Here is a 10963-nt window from a genome sequence, read left to right on the forward strand (position 1 = left end):
AATGGTTTATAGCCTCAACTTTTATATAGTATAGACTAGAGATTTTACCGCGCTACGCGCAGTTTATTTGTATAAATTTATAGAATTTTAATGTTAAATATAACTTAAACCTTAGAGTACAAAATAAATTAAGTTTTTGTGTTTATATTCTATAATATTTTTTTTTGAAAGTTTATAATTTTTTTGTTTCAAATAAATTTCTATTTGAATATATATTTTATATGCAAACATAATAAAAGTTTCTATTAATCTTTTAGTATTCATGTTTAAATCTTTATTAAAATTTCAAATACTCTATATTTAATAAAATATTAATGTTTTGTATTATCTTATGTATTTCATATAGTTGTTTATACATCATCTGATTGATTTTTAAAATTATTATTTGAAGAATAGGTAAATAAACTTTATTTCATAAATGTGTGGTCATTTTGAATATTTAAATCTGTAAATTTGATGACCTATAAAAATTATTCAGTAATTCTAAAATTTGAAGCTATAATTTATTTTGATGTTAAAAATGTTTGATTTTTATTATTTTAACTGCAAATAATTAAATAGACGGATGGAATCCAAAAGGTAGACTTCACATTTTATGGATCATTTTAGCTTTATTAAGAATGAAATGTTACGTAAAAGTAGACAATAAGTCAAAACATATATTTTCGGTTAATACCGTGAGTTTTTTTTGTAAAAACTTTTGTATAAAGATAAAATGACATGAAAGTCTAAAATAGTTTGATTGTTGATTTTTTTAGCTGAGGTGGACATGCTAAAAACTCTTCTTATTCTCCTTCTAGTATAGTATATATATATATATATATATATATATATATATAGATTATCTATAAGATTTATCTGTTGTGTGGATTTGTAAGAAACATCATAATATTTGTACTATTATTTAAATTTGTTTCAGGATTCTTATGTTTTAATTAACCAACAATATTTGTACTATTAATTTATTTGTTTTCTTAGGGTGCATAGTTTTTAAACCAATCGAATCATATAACAAGGCTTCTGTTGTTAAAAAAAATGAGGCTTCTGTTAATTTAACTTATATTTGTATAATAATTTGTAATGTTTTTTTTATGTAGACGCTAGGTGATAGATATGGACTGTATTTTATATACGTAGTTACGTAATGAACTGGGATGGTAGGAACATAATAATATAGTCCTTAGTTGGGGATCAGGGACACATGAGAATTCCTTGTAGATATATAGATTTTCAAAATAGTACTTTCTGGTGCATTTGATATCGTTAATATAGAATTTAGAGACTTGACATATAAAGGAATTTTATATGTACATGTTTGATGGAACACCTCTGGCTCACGCTATTCGGTTAGGAGACCTCAGACTTGTACTTCAAGTAAAGGCATTTATGACTCCTGCTGAGCCTATCGCAATATAGTAATTGTGTAATGATAAATATAAGGAAGACTGGTTTGGTTGGTTCAACAGAGAAACCGTGAGCAGATTTATTGATTTGTGCGGGGATTATTGGTTTGTGTTTGAGTTGGAATTTGGCTAATGGTACCCATACTAAACTTAAATTATGAACACGACATTGTTCAAATAATTCACAATTTAAATTTCGCATAAGCTGCGTATGGAATTGAGGTCTTGTACTGGTTCGACTCTGTTGGAGCTTGGGATGGAAGCTCATGTTCATATACTGAAATATGACCAAGACTTGATACTCAGCAACGCGCTCGTTGACATGTATTGCAAGATGATGCTCGCCGTGTGTTCAGCGGGATTAGAGCTGGGAATTTGATTCTTTACCCGCGGGTTCCGCCCCGTTTGATCCGTTGCGGGGCCGGTGCGGGTCAACAGATTTGAAAAATTTGCGGGGCGGATGAGAGTGCGGGTCAAGCATATTTTATGCGGGGCGGGTGCGGGTCGATCAAATTTTAACTGTGGGTACCCGCCAACCCGCAAAATTGAAAAAAAAAGAAAATTTGAAAAAATATGATTTTTTTATAAAAAATATTTAATATTACGAATATATATAAAATTATAATTTAATTATATTATTTTTTAAATATTTTTTAAAATATCAATAAAAATATATTATTTTTTATTATTTTTTAAAAAATATTAATAAAATATATAAAATTATTATTTTTATTATTTTTAATATTACCCGCGGATCCCGCGGGTGACTCGCTTAAATGAGCGGGGCGGGTACGGGTCTTATTTTTCTTACTCACGGGTCATGCGGATCAAATTTTTGAACCAAAAAAATAAGTCGATCCGCGGGTCGCGGGGCGGGTCGGGGCGGGTTGACCCGCGAACCCAGGCCTAAGCGGGATGTAGGAGAGAGATGTGATTACATGGAGTACAATGATCTCAGGGTTGGCACAGAATGGTTATAGCCAGGAGGCACTGAAGTTGTTTGAGTCCATGAAAGCTTCTGGAACTAAACCAAACTACATTACCATTGTCGGAGTTCTCTTTGATTGCAGCCACGCAGGGCTTCTTGAAGATGGTTGGTACTACTTCAGATCGATGAAGAAACTATACGGAATAGAAACAGCAAGGAAACATTACGGTTGCAGATTGATCTGTTAAGAAAAGCTGGAAAACTTGACGATGCAGTGAAGCTGTTGAATAAAATGGAATGTGAGCCAGAGGCTTTGACTGGGAGAACATTTCTTCGTGTTCAGGGGAACATGATGCTAGCTGATTATGCAGCTAAAAAGGTCATAAAACTCAGATCTAGACGATGCGGGGACTTGCACAGTGTTGTCTAACAAATATGCAAACTCTCAGAAGTGGGATAGTGTTGTAGAAATGAGGGAACGAATGAGAGAGAGGAATTAAGAAAGAACTTCGATGTAGCTGGTTAATGAGAATCATATTCATTGATTTGCTATATAGGTTTTTGGAACTTCTTAATCGATTATCAGAGTAACCATTAAGAAAATAACATTTTTTTATACTTAATGAAAATGTTGTCTGTTTTGACAAAAATGAACCGCTTCTCAAATACTATATTAAATACTCTTTCTGTTTTTTTAAAGAGTGTCATTTTAGCTTTTTTATTTTGTTTTAAAATAAATGTCACTTTGTATTTCCAATGCACATTTTATTATTAAATCTTTTTTTTATCCTTTTCAATAACCAATAGATATTTAGTTAAATCATTTTCATTTAATTAATTGTACAATAAATAAGGGTAGATTAGTATATTTTCCAATTTTCTTAATCCGTGTGAAATATGTACGAGTGACACTCTTTATGAAACGGAGGGAGTACCTTAAAACTGAGCTGCAATCTAAAAAACTGTTAGTCACGACCACCATTGGTCAAGATGTGCATATAGCTTTGACTCTAAATATGGAAAGCATTCATAAAACAAAGTAACATCAAGAGATAAAATAGAAGGACAGATTAAGATGTGATAAACTTGCAGTAGCTGAGGAATGACACCCGTCGCCAAGGTTAAGATGTGCAGAAAGAGAGCCTCCAAAAACGCAGTGGTGAGACATTTGTCTCTGAATCAGTTCTCAAATTGGCTGTACGAAATAACAGAAGAGAATGCATCAGATAAATTGCTTCTACCCATTATTGGTATGCTTATTTCAAAATATCAGATGTTGCTCTAATAAGAACATCCCTGTCTCAGTAACTGAGGCTAAACATTCAAGAGTGAAGAATATATATTGTGCATTACACCATAAGCGGGTTTTCAATAAAGAGAACGTAGTCTATATATTCATCTATATAAACGTTCGAGAACAAACCTGTGTACATTTGGTGGACTTTTTGATGACAGTCAGTAGTTAGTTGTGTTAGAGAATGGTAAGAAATAGACTGGTCTCCCCAGCTGTTTCCTGAAACGAAAGCAGAGAAAGTTCAGGATAATATATATTGTTGTTTCGTTTGAACTATCATAATAAGAGGAGGGAGGGCTGTAAGTGTCTTACTTGTCCTGAGATTACTATCTATGTGTAAACAATGTTAGTAACACCTTACTTTCTTGTTGTGCCTTCCGTATCATCAAGTGAGAGAGCAACATACAACTGGCCGTGACTGAAAACTGTTCTTGGGATAGGACAATAAAAGAGGACTAAAGCATCCAGAAGAGTAACTTATGTTTAATCTAGAAAGTGTCACAGACGCAAGAACGGCTGAGATTGACACTTACATTGGTAAGTTCGAAATATGGCCTAAGAGCCTTCTCCATTTCTTTGTGAGTGAAGATGGATCGCTATGGAATTTCACCCAAGAGGAGTCGAATAGCCCACTTGTCGCATTGGACTGTGAAGCCTAGAGCAGCGACATATGCTTTTCTAGCCGCCTGGAGGAGGTTTTCTTTTGCATCAGTTTACTCAAGTTGGATCGTCCGGATTTTACCAAGATAAACAAATTGCAACAACTGTAAGAACATATTCTGTGAGATGTGTGTATATATGAACACTATATTACATCTGTAGATATGGAAATAAATGGTTATGTGAAGATACAGTGTAGACAATCATGAGTTTTAGCTACAACACAGTCTAAAAGTGAAACAAATCACTAATGCCATAAGCACTGACTGCAATATCTAAAACACATAGATATTGCAAACCTACTTTACCTCTTCTTCTTAACTTTTTCGAACCTTTTTCCAATATCGGCTCTAAGAACTCAGCAAGGACTCCTAGAGAAACAGAAAGGAAGTTACAAAAAAAAAAGCAAAAACGAAATGGTTCCTCTATCAATTGAAAACCATGTTACCTAGTGTTTTCTCAGAGGACATGCCTTACAACAATCGGATCTGAAATAACAACAAAAGCTTTTCGGCACGGCTGAGGAGACACCGGATTGGCCGGTACGTTTGATCAGAGGAGATCCCATCCTTTCCGTTTGATTTCTTCGAGTTAAGATCGCTGGAGTCAGTGGATTTGCCTTCGGAATTCATCACGATAGAAACTTTTGATCCGAAATCTGAGAAAAAAAAAGAGAATTATAAAGAAATATAGAGGAAGAAAGGCTAAACAAATTCATTATTGTTTGATTTCGGATGATTGATTGCAGAAGAAGTGGAGTAGTGTGTTGATTGATAGACTACACTTAGAAAAGAGGAACGGGCGTAGAGAAAGATGAAAGTGATTCTGGAATCGATCACCCATCTTAGGGTTTCTGAAGAAATGGGCATCCAGGCCACAAACCAATACAATTTTACGGATCAAAAAATATTAGAGGCCCACAATTTCGCAGATGTTCTGTGACGTGTCAAAATGGACGATTTTTTTTGTCCTACGTGGACAGTCTCTCACAAGGCTCTATATTCCCCTTTTATTACTTGTTACCATTATTATCCTATCCAGAATCCGACCCAAAATCAAACCCCAAACCAACTAACCCAAAATCTTCTTCTTCTTCCCTTTTCTTCTCCATCATCAATTCTTTCACACTAAAACAAAATCAAAAATTTTCTTAACCACTCACCAATTCTTTTATTTCTTATCTCAAACCGATCAATCCATAGTCATATTTAATCAATTATATCTTACCAAGAATCAAATTTCATCTTTTACATACTAGATTCAAGATATAGAAGAACGCAGAATATTACTAGTACAACTAGTACAACTCGAATTAGTACAACTGATACAACTAGAATTAATACAACTAGTATAACTAGTATAAATAGATTGAGAATAGTATAATTGGTATAAGTAAAACATGTATAACTAGTATAACTTTAAAATTAATATGGTGATTCTTATTATTTTTAGCGTATAAAGATGGTAGATTAGAGTATGATATAGAACCAATAAGACATGTTGGTCTAATCTTCCTTTGTATGCATGTGTCAAATACATGAATAGTATATTTTAATAATATTTAATTTGAATAATGATTTGCTTACAAGTTGTACTAGTTATATTAGTTGTAGTAGTTGTATTAGTTGTAATACTTTCGGAAAAAAAAAACCATTTTCATCTTTTTGCTCTCAAGGCCAAATAAGCAAAGGTGGAGCCAAAAAATTATACATATGCATTTATTTTTGGTGTTTGAACTAGGATAAAAACAGTCCAAATGGTTGTACCATAGTAGTAGTATTAATGGTTTAATTATATCAACACTTAGCTGTGTTGTTTTAACATTAAATGATAAATTTTCGACCTAAAGTCTTTTTTCTTCACATAGACATAAAAATAATATAAGAGATAGAGCAATTGTAAACATATATACAAAATAACATGATACAACTTGTATTTTTTATAGGAAGAGATGATATATTAATGTTTTGTTGTATTTCCATACATGATTTCAAATAACTAATACAACACATTTAACTATACAATAATATGTAAGAATTGTATAACTAGTACAACTACTCAGTGTTCAACCACAATGTTTAAAATATGATACATATTTAAAATATGATCCGCATATAAAACAATACTAGATAAAAACAAGTAGTTGTATCAGTTTTCTAGTTGTACAACTACATTTTTATCATAGTAAGAATGCGGAAGTAAGATAAAGCCATAACAATAGAAAATAAATCTTTTTAAAATCTTCGAGATCACTCCCCCTTGATTTTCTTGTGGGAATGTCTCTTGTTGAGAGAGTGTTGATCCTCAAGGCTACTGTCATGATCATTTTGGCTTTTTCTTTTAGACAAAGGAGTTCTTGAAAAATTCAGAACCAGAGAAAATATTACCTGAGGACTGTAACATCAAGACCTGCAAAAGAAAGAGTTCATCTCATTAGTATGCTATTATAACTATAAAATGTAAGTAAACACTAAAGTGTAATACCTGTTTAGGAGTCAAAGCAGGAAATATTAATTTTTCATAATAAATATTTAAATTGAATAAAAAAGTAAATAAATCTACAATATCATAAGCTGATTTGAATTAAATATTAGTCTTCTTGCGCAAGTTAGATTTATTTAAAATAAGGCAACAATATTAAAAACGACTTTGAAAATTTATAAAGATTTAAAAGTCCAATTAATGTGATATCACATTGCGCAAGAATAAATAAAGTTATTAAATATACAATATCATAAACTGATTTGAATTAAATATTAGTCTTCTTGCGCAAGTTAGATTTATTTAAGATAAGACAACAATATTAAAAACGACTTTGAAAATTTAGAAATATTTAAAAGTCGAATTAATGTGATACCCCATTGTGCAATAACAGATTCTCAATAAATATCCATCAATACTATTAAAACAGAAGCAGTCTTGAAAAGTCGACTTATACAAGTTGTTTGGACCTATTCATTAGACTTAAAAAAATTTGGTCCTTCCTTATATAATTTAAATTACACGCTAACTAAACATTTTAAATTGTTTGGCTATATAATAAATTAACCTAACTATACAATACCAAGTACGTCTATATTTTCTCCTGCAATCAAGCGGAAATTATAAGGAAACAAATCAAATTTGTATTAATCATATGTCCACGGTTTCCACTTTGATCCACTTTCTTCCTTTTTTTTTTAACATCCACTTTCTTTTTATTATTTACACTTGCCATATACAAAAATTGTTCTAGACATTTTTAATATTTATTCTATTAATTTAGTAATTGATAATAGTTGAGTCCAATTTAAAAAAATACATGGAACCTATAAATATAACTGCAACAATCTATATATAACTGTTAATATGCCGAGATATAATTGCAACAATAACAAAAAAGTTGCATAATGATAAATTTCTATTTTTTAAAAAAATGGCATATTTTTTGTATATCGAACTCCTTATCATGGAACTTAAACTCCTATTTTAAAGGTCTATCTATATCGAACTCCTTATCATATTAATCTCAATTTCAAATTTTGTATATTTTTTGCAGCTGTATTTATAGGTTCAGAGATGAGAAATATTAAATATATCCTAGAGAAAAATTAAATATTCAGAGATATAATTAGTTACAGCTTGGATTTTATAAAAATAATATTTCTTAAAGATATAAAACAAAAATTATATCCATTCTTTTAAGGGCGCATCACAAAATTTGGTTCAACTATTTGAAAAAATCAATTTGCTGATGTGGGTTATCAGTATTTTATTCTGAATGGATGCGGGTTGATAGATTTTGGATTGCGGGTATCTGCCGATCCGAAAAGTATTAAAAAAATGTAAACACTGTTTTAAAAATATGGTAATTTAAAATAAAAAAGTTTAAATTTTTATAATAATCGAATTAAATAATTATTTTTTTAAAATTTATAATCCACGGATAAACGCAAAGTTAAATAGGACAGGTGTCAGTACAAATTATTTGTTTGCAGATTGTGCGGGTCATATTTTTTGACAAATAAAACTGAAACCTGCGGATTGGCGGGTTCGACTGGCAATATACCGAATCAATTTTTAAATTTCTATTATTTAATACAATATATTTTGATTAAAATTTATACAAAATATGATTACAAAAGAAAAATACAAATATAATCACAAAGAAAATACAAAAATAAAAATGAAATTAAAATATACCCGCTCTTTAAAAGGCGGATTAGAATCTAGTAAATGTGATTAAAACTTTTGCAAGAATAATTCAAATAAATAAAGTAAATCTATACTATTAAAGCAGAATTCTATTGATTTTTTTACTAAAAATACCATTTTCTTTACAAAGAATATACACTACTTTTCAATATAAATCGTGTCTTAGAAAAGGATTCTCCTGTAATTTTGTGTCTTCCACGAAAATTGGGACTTAATTAGATTTATAAGCCCACGAAAATTGTGTCTTCCACTTGCTCTTAATACAGGCCCACAAAATTATAGTATAAACCACGTAGAAGTATATAGCACTATTGATATATTTCGTTATATTGCATTAAATTTTTTTAACTTGGCCATGAAGCATATGTGATAACTACTCAAATATTTCATTTCATTTAATTCATTGATATTTACTTGAACACTACTCTACGTATTTCCTAAACCGAATGGGAAAAGGACGAGATTTTTTTATACGATGTAGAAGAAACCCTTTAATCAACCCAAAAATATGAAAATCGGATTAAACCAAAGGTATTACAGTGTAATCACAATTTATCAATTAAAGTAAATATGAACAAAGTTCTATAAAATATTTTTTTTAAAATATTTATCTCTTAAACAACAACTAATTTACATATCGTTTGGATACCAAATCTGTTCTAAGTATATTCTTTAACTAATTCCGTAATCTTCGTATTCAATTTAAAAATCTAGATCATGGGGACTATTCATAATTTTAACAACATAATGTTCCCTATTCGATACCTATAATAAATGTAAAAGAATATCCTGGGCTTTCATACTGTTAACTGAATTTTCCTAATATTAGCAATTAATGATATCGATAATATAATGCACAAAATCTCGTGAGATGCAATCTATAGAGTATGCTACAAGTTTCTCCAAAAAACCTAAACAAATTCCCCATAACCTCTTCCTATTATAAATAGCAACGTGTCTACCTAATCAAGCCCACACAGTCAAACAAACCAAGGCTTCTAAAATTAAACTCCTAACATCGAGTGCTATATTTTTTTTACAAAAAAAAAAAAACATCGAGTGCTACTACCGAAAAAGTCACCGATGACTTGAGGCCATGGAGATACACTTGGTTTGTTCATGTGACAGTTCTATCAGGGGAAACCATGAGATACAAAATACATGCCTCATGAAAGAAATCATACTTGGAAGTAAGGGACGACTTTTTTTGTCGCCATTAGTGTATTATTTCCACAAGTGGAGTTCGTCGTCATCGGTTCAACGAACTTAGTAGAAATATGTAAGTGCCATTGCTTCCTCTCCATCGTTTTGACTTTTTGAGTTTTCTCATGTTCTTCTCAGATCGGCCGAATCACTAACAAGAAGAAAAAGGCTACAAATAAACGAGGATTTTAACGAGTGTCTCGAGCATGTTTATATAAGAAAAGATCAAATTAATATGTAATGACATTTTGTATATCATTGTTTTTAACTTTGACTGACTACAGTATATATAAGAAAATATTAAATAAACGAGAAGGAATATATACCTGACAAGGTATATTTCAATAGGTGCAATTGTACTTCTAAGAATGATCATGTATCTCCTTTGGGGGTGGTCCAACTCCTGTCATCAGAAACATTGTTCTCGATTGATTAATACTTCTGAACATAAACATATGCCAATTCTATTTCTTTTTGTGTTGATTTATCTGATACAAATAAAAGTCAGGTTCCAAAGATAGAACTTCTTATGTTACAAAATAAAAAAAAAACATCATAATAGTATAACCTTATTGTTTAAAGAAGCATTCTTAAAACAGTGACCAACGTTTTGCTGGATCAAACTCAACAAGACCTCTCAAAAAGCCAACCAGAGCTAACTTGATCTGAGTGTCTATGATAATTCATGAATACCTTGATATTCAGTTTCGTTTGTTTTGCCCCCACCGCTTCATCTTCACTTGATTTTGATGTCGGATTCATCTTGAATTAAACACCAACATGTGCTATGAACATCAGATTTTGGGATGCATGTCAAAAATATTACAACATCTATTTATTAGATAAACAAAAAAAAATCAGAAATAACGCCAAAACAAACCTATACATTTCATGTTATGCGTTTTGTCATTCGATAACCTTGGATTCTTCGCGGATCTAAAGAGCTTACAATCTACAAAGCCGTTTCTTGGATCTTTTTTCTGATTATAAAAATAAACTATTCACCTTCTGCATGTTTGAATCCGTCCAATAAAACTCAATTAGGACACATAAAATAAATGGAACAAGAAAATTTGTTACAAGCTTTGTGATTCAGTACCTGCGATTCGAAAGTCTTGAGAACAGATTTTTGTTCTTGAACCGGGTGCTTGCTATTCACACTGAACGTAAGAAATGAGGTCACCGAGCATCTCGGTTTCTCCTGGGATTAAATGAATCGACGCACATCTTTAAAGAAACTTCGAGAGAGACAATTGTTTTTGTTTTGTTCAACAAGAGACA

General features: G+C 31.0%; 2 long non-coding RNA genes across 4 annotated transcripts; both read right to left on the minus strand.

Moving 5' to 3' along the window:
* Positions 1-3263: 3263 nt before the first annotated feature.
* Positions 3264-5158, minus strand: LOC130498459 (uncharacterized). Of its 3 annotated transcripts, none has more exons than XR_008937354.1 (6): positions 5070-5158; positions 4734-4943; positions 4594-4656; positions 4159-4389; positions 3755-4050; positions 3264-3526 (listed from the first exon to the last, which is right to left on the minus strand). It is a non-coding gene; the product is annotated as an uncharacterized LOC130498459 (long non-coding RNA). The 3 variants fall into 3 exon arrangements; XR_008937355.1 differs by having other exon boundaries at positions 3755-3844; positions 3938-4050; positions 4734-5145; XR_008937353.1 differs by having other exon boundaries at positions 4734-5145.
* Positions 5159-9459: 4301 nt separating this feature from the next.
* On the minus strand, positions 9460-10471 carry LOC130498751 (uncharacterized). The gene is made up of 3 exons (XR_008937692.1): positions 10376-10471; positions 10009-10085; positions 9460-9833 (listed from the first exon to the last, which is right to left on the minus strand). It is a non-coding gene; the product is annotated as an uncharacterized LOC130498751 (long non-coding RNA).
* Between the last annotated feature and the right edge of the window lie 492 nt (positions 10472-10963).

The sequence above is a fragment of the Raphanus sativus genome, chromosome 8 (assembly GCF_000801105.2).
Source record: "Raphanus sativus cultivar WK10039 chromosome 8, ASM80110v3, whole genome shotgun sequence".
Lineage (NCBI taxonomy): Eukaryota > Viridiplantae > Streptophyta > Magnoliopsida > Brassicales > Brassicaceae > Raphanus > Raphanus sativus.